This window comes from Pinus tabuliformis, chromosome 6 (genome assembly GCF_031772625.1).
Source record: "Pinus tabuliformis cultivar Carrire ecotype Pingquan chromosome 6, CPIR1, whole genome shotgun sequence".
NCBI classification, from domain to species: domain Eukaryota; kingdom Viridiplantae; phylum Streptophyta; class Pinopsida; order Pinales; family Pinaceae; genus Pinus; species Pinus tabuliformis.
Genome location: NC_142292.1, coordinates 929,308,627 through 929,321,427, shown reverse-complemented (window position 1 = coordinate 929,321,427; position 12,801 = coordinate 929,308,627).

Below are 12,801 nucleotides of genomic sequence, written 5' to 3'. Positions count from 1 at the left end.
TGAGGGTCTATCCTACGCTCATACTATCATTTCTTCTCAAAACGATTTTAAACATGGTTTCCTATAGTTTTAACAGGGTTTCCTATATTTTTTACAAGAATTACTACAGAATGTACTAGTTATCATCTAAAGGAATTTTGAAGGTTTCAGAGCTGTCCAAATGGTGGAACAAGGTAGAAAAAGGTTGGAAAAGGATGTGGAAGACCTTGTCAAACTGAAAAATATTCAATAACCCATCTTGAATAAGGGGAAGAAGGTAGATTAATGGTCTCAAGAAACACTGTGATTTTTTCTATGCACAAACAATTTTGGAAAAATGAGTGAAATTGGAATGAAGGTTTCAAGGGAGAGGATATGAAAGAAATGGATATAAAAGCCAAGAGAGTTCACTTGTAGAGAGGAAAGTTATGTTTCTCTTGCTTGAAATACTGTTAAACAATCATGAAAAGAACAACTACATTTTTGTGCTTGTCCTTGTAGAACTTACAACCAATATTCTTAAGAGAAAGGACTAAGGAATCCATAACAGAGAGTACACCAAGGCCATGAATGAGGCGCAATGAGATCACTAAGTTGCTCAGAGTATGACCAACACTTTCAGCAGGGGGTATGATGGGCCTCTAAATTAGACATAAATTAAGGCTCGTGCCTCTATATTAGACATCAATTAAGGCCCATATGACCATCATTTAGCACATTAAACCTCTATTTTTTCATTGGATAGTTTATTTTTAACCTTAATATGTTCAGTAGGAAGGTTTATGGATAATTTCATATTTGTGCCTAATATTATTTATTTTTGTGGAATATTGTGAGAATATTGGCAGATTATGGAGATTTGGAGGAGGAGATAATCTAGGGACCTACTCCCTACTACAGGAGGATCAGTATTAAATAATAAATCAACAACATATTATCAACTTATGGAACATATTTTGGAGCTCTAATGATTGAGAAAATATAGGAATGTGTTCCCTGCCATTTAATGCAGATTCCTAGAATTCGGAACCAGATCCACTAATCAAGGGATTTTGGTACAGAAAGCTTCCTCATTTCATGGGGAATGATTCCTAATCATTTTTTATAAGTACCAGGTCAAATTTTTCTCTAGGGGTGGAGATTTATTAGTCTTCTTGTGGAGAGAAGTTTTATTTTTGTAGCTCCATTATCATTTCTTGCATGGATGTAATTGTATTAACGGAAATAATGAAGATTGGTGCCATGTTCAGATTCAAAATCTTGGTCTCCTCTATAGGAATTTGAGTTTCCTTGGGCTTGGAAATCCTAGGAGCCTCAACTCCCTTTTGTATCATTTTATTTTCTTCTTTTCACTGCGTATTCACATGCATCTCTTGTTCTTGGTTTTTATTTTTTATTTTTATTTTTTATTTCTGCATTTAGTGTTGATGATTTCTCGTTGTAGGATTGAGTTAAATGGTTGAATTAATTTCTTTTGTAGGATCACAAGCATAATTTCATCCTTGGAACATATTTGGAAGGTCATAGTATTCATTGAACTACTTGGATTAGTTTGCTTATTCCCAAATCTAGATTTTTGGAACTCCTTTGTGGCAAATAGCAGTAAATATATGCTATTTTTTAGAGCAAGCTAACGAGCTTCAATCTAGTTGGTTCCACTTGCATTAGATCTAAAAACCATTCTATTTAATAAAAAATTACCCCATTTTATTTTAATTTGAATAGGTTAGGCATTTGATAGATTTACTATCTCATTAGTTCTTAAATTTCTAGATTTAAACTAGTCATTTTTTGCCATTTTTTAGCATGGGTTGACAAAGGTATTTCTGAGTGATTCCACTTGGAATGGAGACCTAAGATATCATAGTAAATATAAAAAAATTCCCATCCAATTTGTATTTGATTTTCTTGGTCATTCGATGACTTATAACTTTCTATAGTAAATCTGGAACATTCTGTAGGTTCATGTAGTAGCCTTCCAACATGCATATACTTGCCTAGTTTCGCTCAAGAAGCTTAGTTATTTTCCCTTAGGGTTGAAAAAAAACCTCTAGGCTCTAAATAAATGATTAGGGAAGACTAAATACCACTTATGACTTGCCTCTTTATCCATGCAAAACATTTAAGCGATTTGGGTTTATGGACAAATTTATGAATTGGACAATACAATTATGATTTTCTTGATTGCCACATCCAGTGAACTCTGTTAATGGATATAAACTCTTTGAAATATAATGGATGACATTTATATCATCATATTTACTTTATACAATTAGAATAGGTTTTTGATAATGGAGGAATGACCTGTTATAGGGGTTCATAAAACTTTATAACAGGTCATTCCTCGATTATCAAAAATTCTTCTCACCTGTATGGATTCATTATTTAGAATAGGTTTCTTTCCTTCTATTTTCTTTCTTGTAATAGGTTAAGGTTTCCATTTCGAGCATTTCATTTTCTGTAATTAGTTTAGGATTTGATTTCATTACATGCACTCCATTACATAATGACAACAAAGGATGGACACATTGTATGATGCACATATAGTGTTCATACCTCTTAGGTTTGTACGAACCACGGGTTGATAATTAAAGTTGGTAGCCTTGGGAGTTGTAGCATTCTTGTTGCAATACCGAGGCTCATAACTAGGTTGATCCACTATGGATTATGTTGATCACCTACAGGTTGCTCCAGTATGGATTATTTTGACCACCTACAGGTTGCTCCACTATGCACCTGCATTGGTTCTAGAAATTCGAGAAAAAGAGAGAGAATATCAAAGCTTCTTCCTCTAGAAGCTTCTAGGATCTGTTCTAACCATTTACCTCAGATAAAAGTATGGAATCCTATCCTATCCTACATTGTAATTTTAATCCCTTAACCTTTGATCATATCCTCCCATCAAGAGTGTATATAAAGCCCTAGATTGGTAATTGGATAAGAACTCCGAACTTAACCTCCTTTTTCATATATTTGTGGCCATCCACAAGCTAGGGGTTGGCTTTTGGAAAGTGATTCTACCCTTATGTTGTTGATGTGAGAGATATATTCCCATGCATTAGGGTGATTAGTGATGAGGCTCATCAATAGGTATATAATAAGGGTCATAATGCCATCATGTAGCTTTAGAACTATCTCTTTCTCACATTTATTTACAAATTTTGTAATATTATGCTTAGTGAGAGGGGTAAAAGATGTTTTTCTATGTCATGTGTCCTAATATGGTTTAAATGTAGAAAATGGAGCAATTTTGAGATGATTTCAATGTAGAAGCTCAGAGTATACAATAGGGAGAGATTCTAAGAGGTTTTCCACCTCCTTAACTCCCCCAATGAACCAAAATCACTACTTTCTCTTTCATTAGCTCGAGTTCATTGGCAGCCAAGCAGGACGAGGTCATTGGTAGCCAAGAAATCACAGTTCAAGGAGATATAGATCCACCTTTCTTGAGTTTTGGGAGACAAACATCCCTATTTTATAGGGAGTTGTTGTTAGATACCCTCTTGTATAAATAAACATGCCAAATAGCTCATTAGGATTCGAACTTTGTTTTCAGCTAAGAGGCTATTGAGCTCAAGCACTTGATACTATTATTTTTTACTTGTTATGTGATGTATTTGACATTGATGCAATGATAATTGAGAAGCTTATTATTGATCCATCACTGAGTTAGTTTCAGAGGGCTAAGGATCTTGGGTTTGGGCCCAACCCCAGTGGCTTAGGTCGTCCCTCTTATGTATTGGTATTTATTTTTAGCTTGGAATGTTTTTTAGTTTTCAGCATTTTGTTAGAATATAATTCCTCCAAAGTCATGTGAATGCTACTTCTATATAATCTCGTTCATGGGAGAATTAATAGAGGAATCTACAATCATAGGAAAAAACTGTTATGTTTATGATTTATTGGAAGAAGGTCTATAGTGTTTATCTTGTTTTTCATATGTTTTTTGTATCTTAGAAGTTTATTCAATGCCTAGATCAGGGTTTTTGGAATAAACTAAATAGTGTTTAAATTCAACTCAGCTTTTCCACCATTTCTTATGTTATTTTGTAAATGATAAGAGAGCATGTACATGTGATGTTGTAGGGTTGTTGGATCTGTAGCCAAGGGACCTTTCACCATCTCCATCAAGAACTTCTTCACCTTCTTTGATGAATCCAAAATGTTGTTCTTGAGATCCTTCTCTTAGGTCACTGTGAGCAGCCTTCTTAGTCCAAAACAGACCTCCCTGAGGTGTTGAAATTTTCTAGGGGTGTTGGCCACCTTTCATCCATCTACCACAACCTCCATCCACCTTGCCATCCCTTGATCTCATCATTCCTACCTTCCAAACCCTCTCGGAAATCTTCCTATACCATTATAGACCTTTCTATAGCAATACAAGGCTTCTGTAGCAGATTTTTGTAGCATGCCTGTAGCAACCTATTTTACCCCCTGTTTTGACCCATGATGCAAGATTGACTTAGTTTAGGAGAAGGTTGACCCCCATCTTGGACTCCATGATCAAGGGCAGCACCTAGGCCATTCCAACCATGATTTTTCCTTCTTTTCAAGATAGAATAGTGTTAGCTTCTTTATCACAGATTAGCACAAGTAAAACATTAATTTATATGAAAGTGTGAATTAGATAGATGATGCATGAAATATTGAGTTATGATTTGGTAGAATAATTTCTTGTTTACAAGTGAATTTGATAGCCTGATGGTTGATTGCAAAATAGTGTAGTTTCCTTTCTGCAAGTATTATAGCTCTTTTGTTCTTTCATTAATTGCTTCAGTATCATTTAAAAGTTCATAGAATATATAAGTTAGGGTTTGAAAAGAATTTACCATTGACATTAGAGCTAGATTTTGAATTTCACTTTTAGTAGTTAATTTCCGCCTAGTTCAGTAGAAGAATGGCCTTAGAGCACTATTGATCAAATGTCCTAGTTAAGGGTGGCATCAGTAGAATTCCATCTACTATGTATATAGCACTATCACCTCAAAGTTTGTATGAACCTCGGGTTGATAAATAGAGTTGACGATCCCTTGGGAGTTGTAATACTCTTGGTGCAATACCAAGGCTCACCACTTTTTGGCTCCATTGTCGGGGAGGTATCTAGGAAGATGTTATTTATGCTTAAGCATTACTTAATGTTTTGCATTCAATTTTGAAAAAATCACATAAAAGAAGAAAAAATTTCTTTCATGCCTCATAGGAATAGAGGTACTGAAGGAAAATTATTACCAAACACACCCACAACCTCAAATAGTCAACCTTCACTCTTCTTCGGTGATTGTCAACTTCCCTCTCTGACTACAGGGGAGTTAAAAGACCCTTTAGCTGAACAACCTGATATCTTTGAAGAACGTATTGGGGAAGAAGAGGAACCCATTTCACCTACCCAAACCATGGCAAAAAATAGGAATGATGAGTTTTTCCCTATTAGAGAGACTAATTGAGAGGCTAGAATGAAGAATGTAAACCATACTGCCCTTCCTCACTTCCATGGCTTAACCTGTGAGGATCTTGATACTTTTATGTTTGAATTTGTTGTTTTCTGTAGGACCTATGACTATGCCTCTAATGACCAGAAGTTGAATTTATTCCCATCTACCCTTAAGGATGCAGCCTTGGGCTGGTTTATGGGTCTGCCTGGGGATAACGCCACTACCTAGGCTCAAATTCAACAAGCTTTTAATAACAAGTACAGGGACTACTGTAGGTCCAAATAAACCAAAGAAGAAATCTTTAGAATGACTCTTGGACTTGATAAATCCGACTATGAGGAGAGATTTCAACTCAGTTATAGGAGGGTTAGATGCACCTTCAATCTTGAATCACTCAAGTTATTTCTTCTCTGAGGGATCAACGAGGACATGCTGGAAACCCTCAACATGTTATTCGAGGGAGACATCTGTTAGTTATCCTATGAAGACATCAAAACAATGTTCAAAAACCACTCTAGGGTTGCTAGGAAGAAGGGTAGGGCTAGTCAAGCCTTGGTCAGTTCCTCTCCTTCCACAAGACCCATCAAGAATGAAATTGGAAACATGTTGGATGACTTTAAAAGTGAAATGTTTGATACATTTTCTTTGCAAATGGATACCAAGAAGATCAAGAGGAGATAAGAGGAAGTAGAGAGGGCCTTCGCTATTTTCTGCCCTAAATTCACTAGAAGACACCCTAGAAATGAAACCCCATTAAATGTCATAGAGGTTTTCTTAGTCTGTGAGGAAAACCATGCCACAGATCAATGTCCTTCTTTGGTTGGGTTAAAATTTGTATACCAAGTGGCAAAAGGTGGGGTTGAGTAAATTTTCTTTATAAATAAAAGGAGGCCTCAAGGACCTAAACCATACCAGTAGGGCATGCAAGTTGCATCTTACTCTTATTACCATCCCAACCACAATGCACCCTTGCGACCTTGGTACTCTTCCACTCATCCATCATGGTCCACACCTCATTCGTGGCCTATTGACGGTGCTAGACCTACCAAGATGTAAGGGGATCTCCCCGATAAGAAGTCCCAATTGACCTCGACTGTTTGGTGTAGGAGTCCCAAAAGTGGGTCGTAAAGAAATGCCTTGATCGTGATGTCACATAGAGGCAAGTAGGATAACTCTATTGGTAACAAGGGTGCGATCGCTACAGTGAGTCAAAAAAGGTGTATGAGAGGTTCTAACACAGGTGGGTTGAGATGAGGGTGAAGGTGAGTTCCAGGTTGAAAGGGATCAGTCCCAACTAGGCTAGGAAAACATAGCACATAGGGCATGCACAACTTCTGGTGGAGTAGTCCACATGGATGTGGCAGTCACAACATACAAGGTAAGATAACATGTATAGCACTCACGGATAAATCTGAATGAGTGCAATGGTTTTTACAACGAGTTTCATATGAAAGGTCTATCTAATGTCTAGTAGAGAGGTCGACATGGATGGGACAACATTAATCATATACAACATATTTCCATTAATAGATTATGCATTACAACAAATGAAATAGTTTAGATGTAGAACATAGGTTAAAACAACATGCATTACAAGTGTTAAAGATCAGTGTTATAATAGATACAATACATGTGTGAAAATGTGCTGACTCTTATTATATAAAGAAGTGTAAGTTCCAATCATACAATACATCCATGTAAACCTGCTATCCCCAACAGTGGAATGTTACAGCCACATTCGCCTACTCCTCTAAGGAGATGAACTAGCTCCATGCAGTGGAGAAGCCAAGGCATGTAACAATACTGTCCAATCTCTTTCCAAGATAGTCTTATCAGAAGCTTGGTTGGCCAAAAGCCTATACAATGAGTTATGAGGGACTATTTATAGCAAAGGGTGGGGTGACCCTTGACATTCCCCTCTATGACCGTTCAACTACCCTCATGGTTCTTCACTTACTCTATGACTGTTACATCCAACTATTGACACTTGAATTACACTTGACACGACTCAACATTACAACATGGCTTGAGCAAGCCTTGCAAGACATCAATGACACTTGGTCTGCTATGATGAGACCAACTCTTTGACATGCTTGTGATGGTGAAGGTGGTGAGCTGATGCTAAGCTTGGTCATCTGTGATGGTGTACATGCACATCATGGTGACATCTTGCTGAAGCGAACTCTTAGCTCTGTTGCAACCGGTGCATGGTTTGACTCCTTCATCCAACTCATCTACTAACATTCGCATGGATTTCTTGGGTGTGGATGAACTGACAACACACTGATGCTTAGTGTCCTTGTTGATCTTAAAGTGCATGCTGGTGGTCATGCGCATCAACTTGTTGAATTACATGTTCATTTCCAGTTGGAATTTCTTCTTGTCTTTGCCTTGGTGAGTGTGTTGAATGGGTTGTATTGCATTTGTGTGCATAATGACATGCATGTTGCTAAATCCCTATCATGCGATCAATGACACTGCTCACCATGTCTGCTCCGTGTCAGCTGCTGGGGTGGTTCTTTAACTTGTACGGGTGCAGTTTCATTCGTGAATGCACATTGCACCCACTGTTGTTCCTGTTCCTGCTGCGACTCATTCGTCTATCTGTGTAGCTTCATGTTCCTCTTGAGTTGCTACTTCAGCACATGCAACTCCTTCTTTGTTCCCTTCTATATCTTTTTGCGATCTTCATGTCGCACCATCACCTCATAGCCTGAGTCTCCAAAGTTACTTTCATTATCAGTGGATTTGCTTGATCTTGCAATTTCATTCTGGCTTTGTATTGTCAACAATCTTCCTCTTGCATTCATTGCAACCGAAGCGTTCGCTGCATTCACTGTATTCGCTGCGTTTGGTATGTTGCCTTCAGCTACTATTCATGATGTTGCTTGCTGTGATGTCTTGATGTTATTGTCTATGAACAAGTTGATATCTTCACGAGTAGGCAAGCTCATAGACATTTGATCAACTACATCTCCAGATGTGCTCTAAACAGTGTCTTCAACTCTTCTCTCTTGGAAACCATCGTACCTGCACTACTGAGAGGCAGATGAACACTTGCAATACTTGTGGACATGGCAACACTCATGGCAAGAAATATTTCAATCGAAAACCAAAATGAACTCAAGAACTGACTTGCAACATACCTATGTGACTCATCACGAAGGTTGCACAATTTCAGCCAAGAGGTCGGGAGACCGATTGCCAAGACTGCAGAAAGCACAATCTAGGCTGCTAGGAGACTAACTGATTGCTGGAGCTACATAATGCACAGTCAATTCTGGCTACTGACTGTTGGGATTGTGCAATGCACAATCTTAGCTGGAAATGGTTGTAGGTTGAGTGACAGCAATGTGCAATTTTCTTGGCCAACAGTTATTGTCCCTCAGGATTGCACAAAGAAATCCTAGGGAATAGCTTCTAGGTAGAAATGTGCATTTCTGGGAGAGGAAGGAAGAGCCTTCCCTCTTAGGATTGCACAATATTGTCTTGGTGAGGTTTTTGGAGAGGCAGAGTCCAGGCCGAGGTTGGCCAGGCTCTCTGACGGGAAACTGAAAGTGACTGTGAGTGTGAATGCATGCTAATACCAAGTGTAAGCATAAGTGAATTTTCATGCATGCAAATGGTGAATGACAGATTTAGAAAATTAAAAAACATGCATGTGGGTGAGGCAAGTCACCGAATCAGTGACCATTCGTGAAAAAACGTTTCCATGCATGTGACATTAGTGAGATGTTGACGAAAACTGAACTAGTGTTAGGATAGGATAATATACATTTAAATGACAACAAGCATTCAAAGAAAATAAGAAAACAATACTCCTACAAGCGAAAACACAAAAGCAACAAAAATGCAACACAAGGCATGGGAAGTGGGCTTACCCCAAAATAGTTGAGCTGAATGTTCTGATTGCCCCTAGATGTGATGTGGGATGTCAGAGTTGCAAGGTTGATGTGAGGAATGAGCTCTACAATGTCTGGTTGATGAGTTTTGATAACATTGAGGTTGTGATGTGCATGCCACAAATCTAGGGAAAGCGACACTTGGTGGGATGTTTCTCAACTGATCCTTGCATGTAACCTCCAACTGCTAAAAATAGGTCCCTAAAACAAGGGATGCCTTTGCAATTTGCCTTGGGAGAAGCATCCCATGCATGCAAGTCATTTTTTCTCAGTCCTAGAGGGAACTGGTTAACTCAGCTGCACATGCAAGAGACTGCTCAATTGTTGGAAGGAAATGCACATTTCTGGCTGGGAGTTGGGCTCGCTTCCCAGGAGTTTGCATAATTTCTAGGCAGAGAAGCTGACTGCTACCCACATTTGTGAAAATTCTGGGTTGAGCAGCCCTACTAGGAAAAATTTCATAATTCCTATTGGGAGTGTTGACTGGCAAGATTGCGCAATATTGGAGCCCAGCAGGATTCCACACAGGATTGTGCAATTTCTATAGGGAAGGCTAGTTTCCCTTCAGATATGCACGATTTTCTTTGGGAAGATGCTCAGCCTGCAGCTGGACCAAGTCCAGGTGAAAAACTTGTGAGGGGAATGCATCAAGTTGTGATCGACAGGCTGCCTTTGTGTAAGAAAAACACTAAAGCTTGTGAACTTGATGAAGCAAGGCAAGATGCTATGAAAATTTGAAGGGATGCTCCAAAATGAAGCTAAGGCAAAATTTTGGAGGGTGGTTGTAGCCGTTACAACACTCGGCGACATTGGTAGAACTCCAACTCTCTTAATGGACCTTGTTCATGAATAGCAAGTCTAACACCTCCGGAAGTATTGTTGAGTTCTCAGTTCATCTTGGCTTCACACTAGCTTGATTGTAAGATGTATTATCTACCAAGATCTTGGTCGATTGACACACATTCCAAGGAAAAGAAACAAAATTGTTTTGATTGGGGTTGAGGGGTATATTGCTGCACAAGTAGTATAGTCATCAGAGTCTTAGTTTTATGGATTTTAGAGATCTGTGGGTTGAATCTTTTGAATTCATGACCGGAGAATCCACAGTTTTAAGATTTTTGTATCAACGTTTCGAATCCCAAATGGGATCCATCATCAGGATATGAGAATGATGATGAGCAGAAGAGCAACAAAGAATTGATAAATAGTGATGAGAAAAAATAATTAAAATGACAAACTGTCGGCTGTCATAACTTTTATAATTTTAATTAATCATTAATTTGTTTAATTGGTTTTATTAATTTCATTAATTATTTTATAATTTTAATTAATTTTAATTTTATAATTACAATTAATTTTATAATTTTATAATTAATTATTTTATCATTTTATAATTTTAATTAATTTTATTAATTTGATTTATTTATTTTGTTTATTAATTTAACATTGATTTATTAAATTATACCTAAATGAAAATAGCACTAACCCTAATAAAAAACTAACCTAAACCTAAAAGAAATTAAAATTAACTCTAAAAATTTCATATAATATTATATGAAATTTTTTAGAGTTAATTTTAATTTCTTTTAGGTTTAGGTTAGTTTCTTATTAGGGTTAGTGCTATTTTCATTTAGGTATAATTTAATAAATCAATGTTAAATTAATAAACAAAATAAATAAATCAAATTAATAAAATTAATTAAAATTATAAAAATTAAAATTAATTAAAATTATAAAATGATAAAATAATTAATTATAAAATTATAAAATTAATTGTAATTATAAAATTAAAATTAATTAAAATTATAAAATAATTAATGAAATTAATAAAACCAATTAAACAAATTAATGATTAATTAAAATTATAAAAGTTATGACAGCCGACAGTTTGTCATTTTAATTATTTTTCCTCATCACTATTTATCAATTCTTTGTTGCTCTTCTGCTCATCATCATTCTCATATCCTGATGATGGATCCCATTTGGGATTCGAAACGTTGATACAAAAATCTTAGTTTTATATCTGGTGTTGCTCCACTGCCAGCAGGCTTGAACAGTACCTTAGCGAAGTCACATAGGAACACAAGCATGGCTTCGCTTCCAGCGATCCTGGTCAATGCCCCGGTGGAGTTACTTACATCACATCTCTATGTAGGAAGCATTTCTATTCTTTCACATTATTCATTTTTCATTTTTTCAAAATTTTCTTTTCATTATTTCCTTTTTTGTAACTGTCTATACCACTTATTCATTTCAGAGGTGGAAGAGGGATCCCGACTTATTGAGAGTAGAAGAGGTTGTTCCAGTATAGAAGTAGTTTACTACACCTCTAACATGCCTGTTAATGTTTTCCCCATCACCTTACTCTACTTGATTGAGCTAACAAGGTTTAACCCAAAAAACAAATGACTAGAGTAGGTGACACTAGTTAGTGTGCAAGCATTATGTTTTCACTAATGTTCACTTCGAACAGTATGTATTTTCCATCAACGTATCATGGAATGAAAGTAACAAGTTCTTCATACAGAGGCAGGATGACAGATAACCAAGTAGTGATAGTAGCACAAGGCCTCTTGTACTTTACCCAGCTTGCTTTAAGAAGCATACATGGTTTCATGCGAAACTATCCTATGAAACGAAACAAATGAAATAAAAAACAGCAAAGCAAAGCAAGAGAAGAAGCAAGAGCAAAAGCAAACAAGCAAGCAGAAAACCAAACAAACAAAGCAAGTAAGCAAACAAGCATGCAAGAATACTAACTGAAAGCAAACACTACTCCTACTCCTAAGCTAACGGTGCATGGGCTATCTCATGTGAAGTGATACTTCTAATGTAGCCACCGATGCATTGGTTGAACCATGTTGGTGAAGGCATGGTTCATGAACAAAGCAGTTGAAAACCAGCAAATAAAAAAGATGTAATAGTGAAGACAAACACACTCTGAGCTTGTAGGTGACCACCAAAAGAAGATGAGTGAGAGTGCATGACATGCATTATGTGGTGCTACTATGATGTTGTGCTACACTGCGTGCATATTTTGAGTGTATGGATTCTCTTGACTATGACATGCAAGCAAATGTGACAAAGGTAGACCACTTGTGTTCTGCATGTGTGCTTGTTGTGTAAGATTCCTCCAATGCATCAGCGATGGGATCGTGTAGTTCGAGTGCAGGAAGTGAAATCTAGGTGTTTGGTTGATCTTCAATGCAAAGCAGAGAGTGATGGGGAGCCTTGATGTTTCAACAATTTCCTGACTAGAAGTGAAACCAACCTCAAGACAGTGAGGGCTTGATATAACCATCAACTCGGGCTAAACTGCCTTGACATTCTGGGGGGTTTCGACTTCGTTGACAGATAGATCATTATAGACCAGTGTCTTAGATAGATGAAAAATGGTTGAATCAACATCGTGATCGAATGAGGAACTGAATAGATCATGACAACCAAGATCAGAAAATTCAAGATGCTTAGCGGCATCCTCATGATTC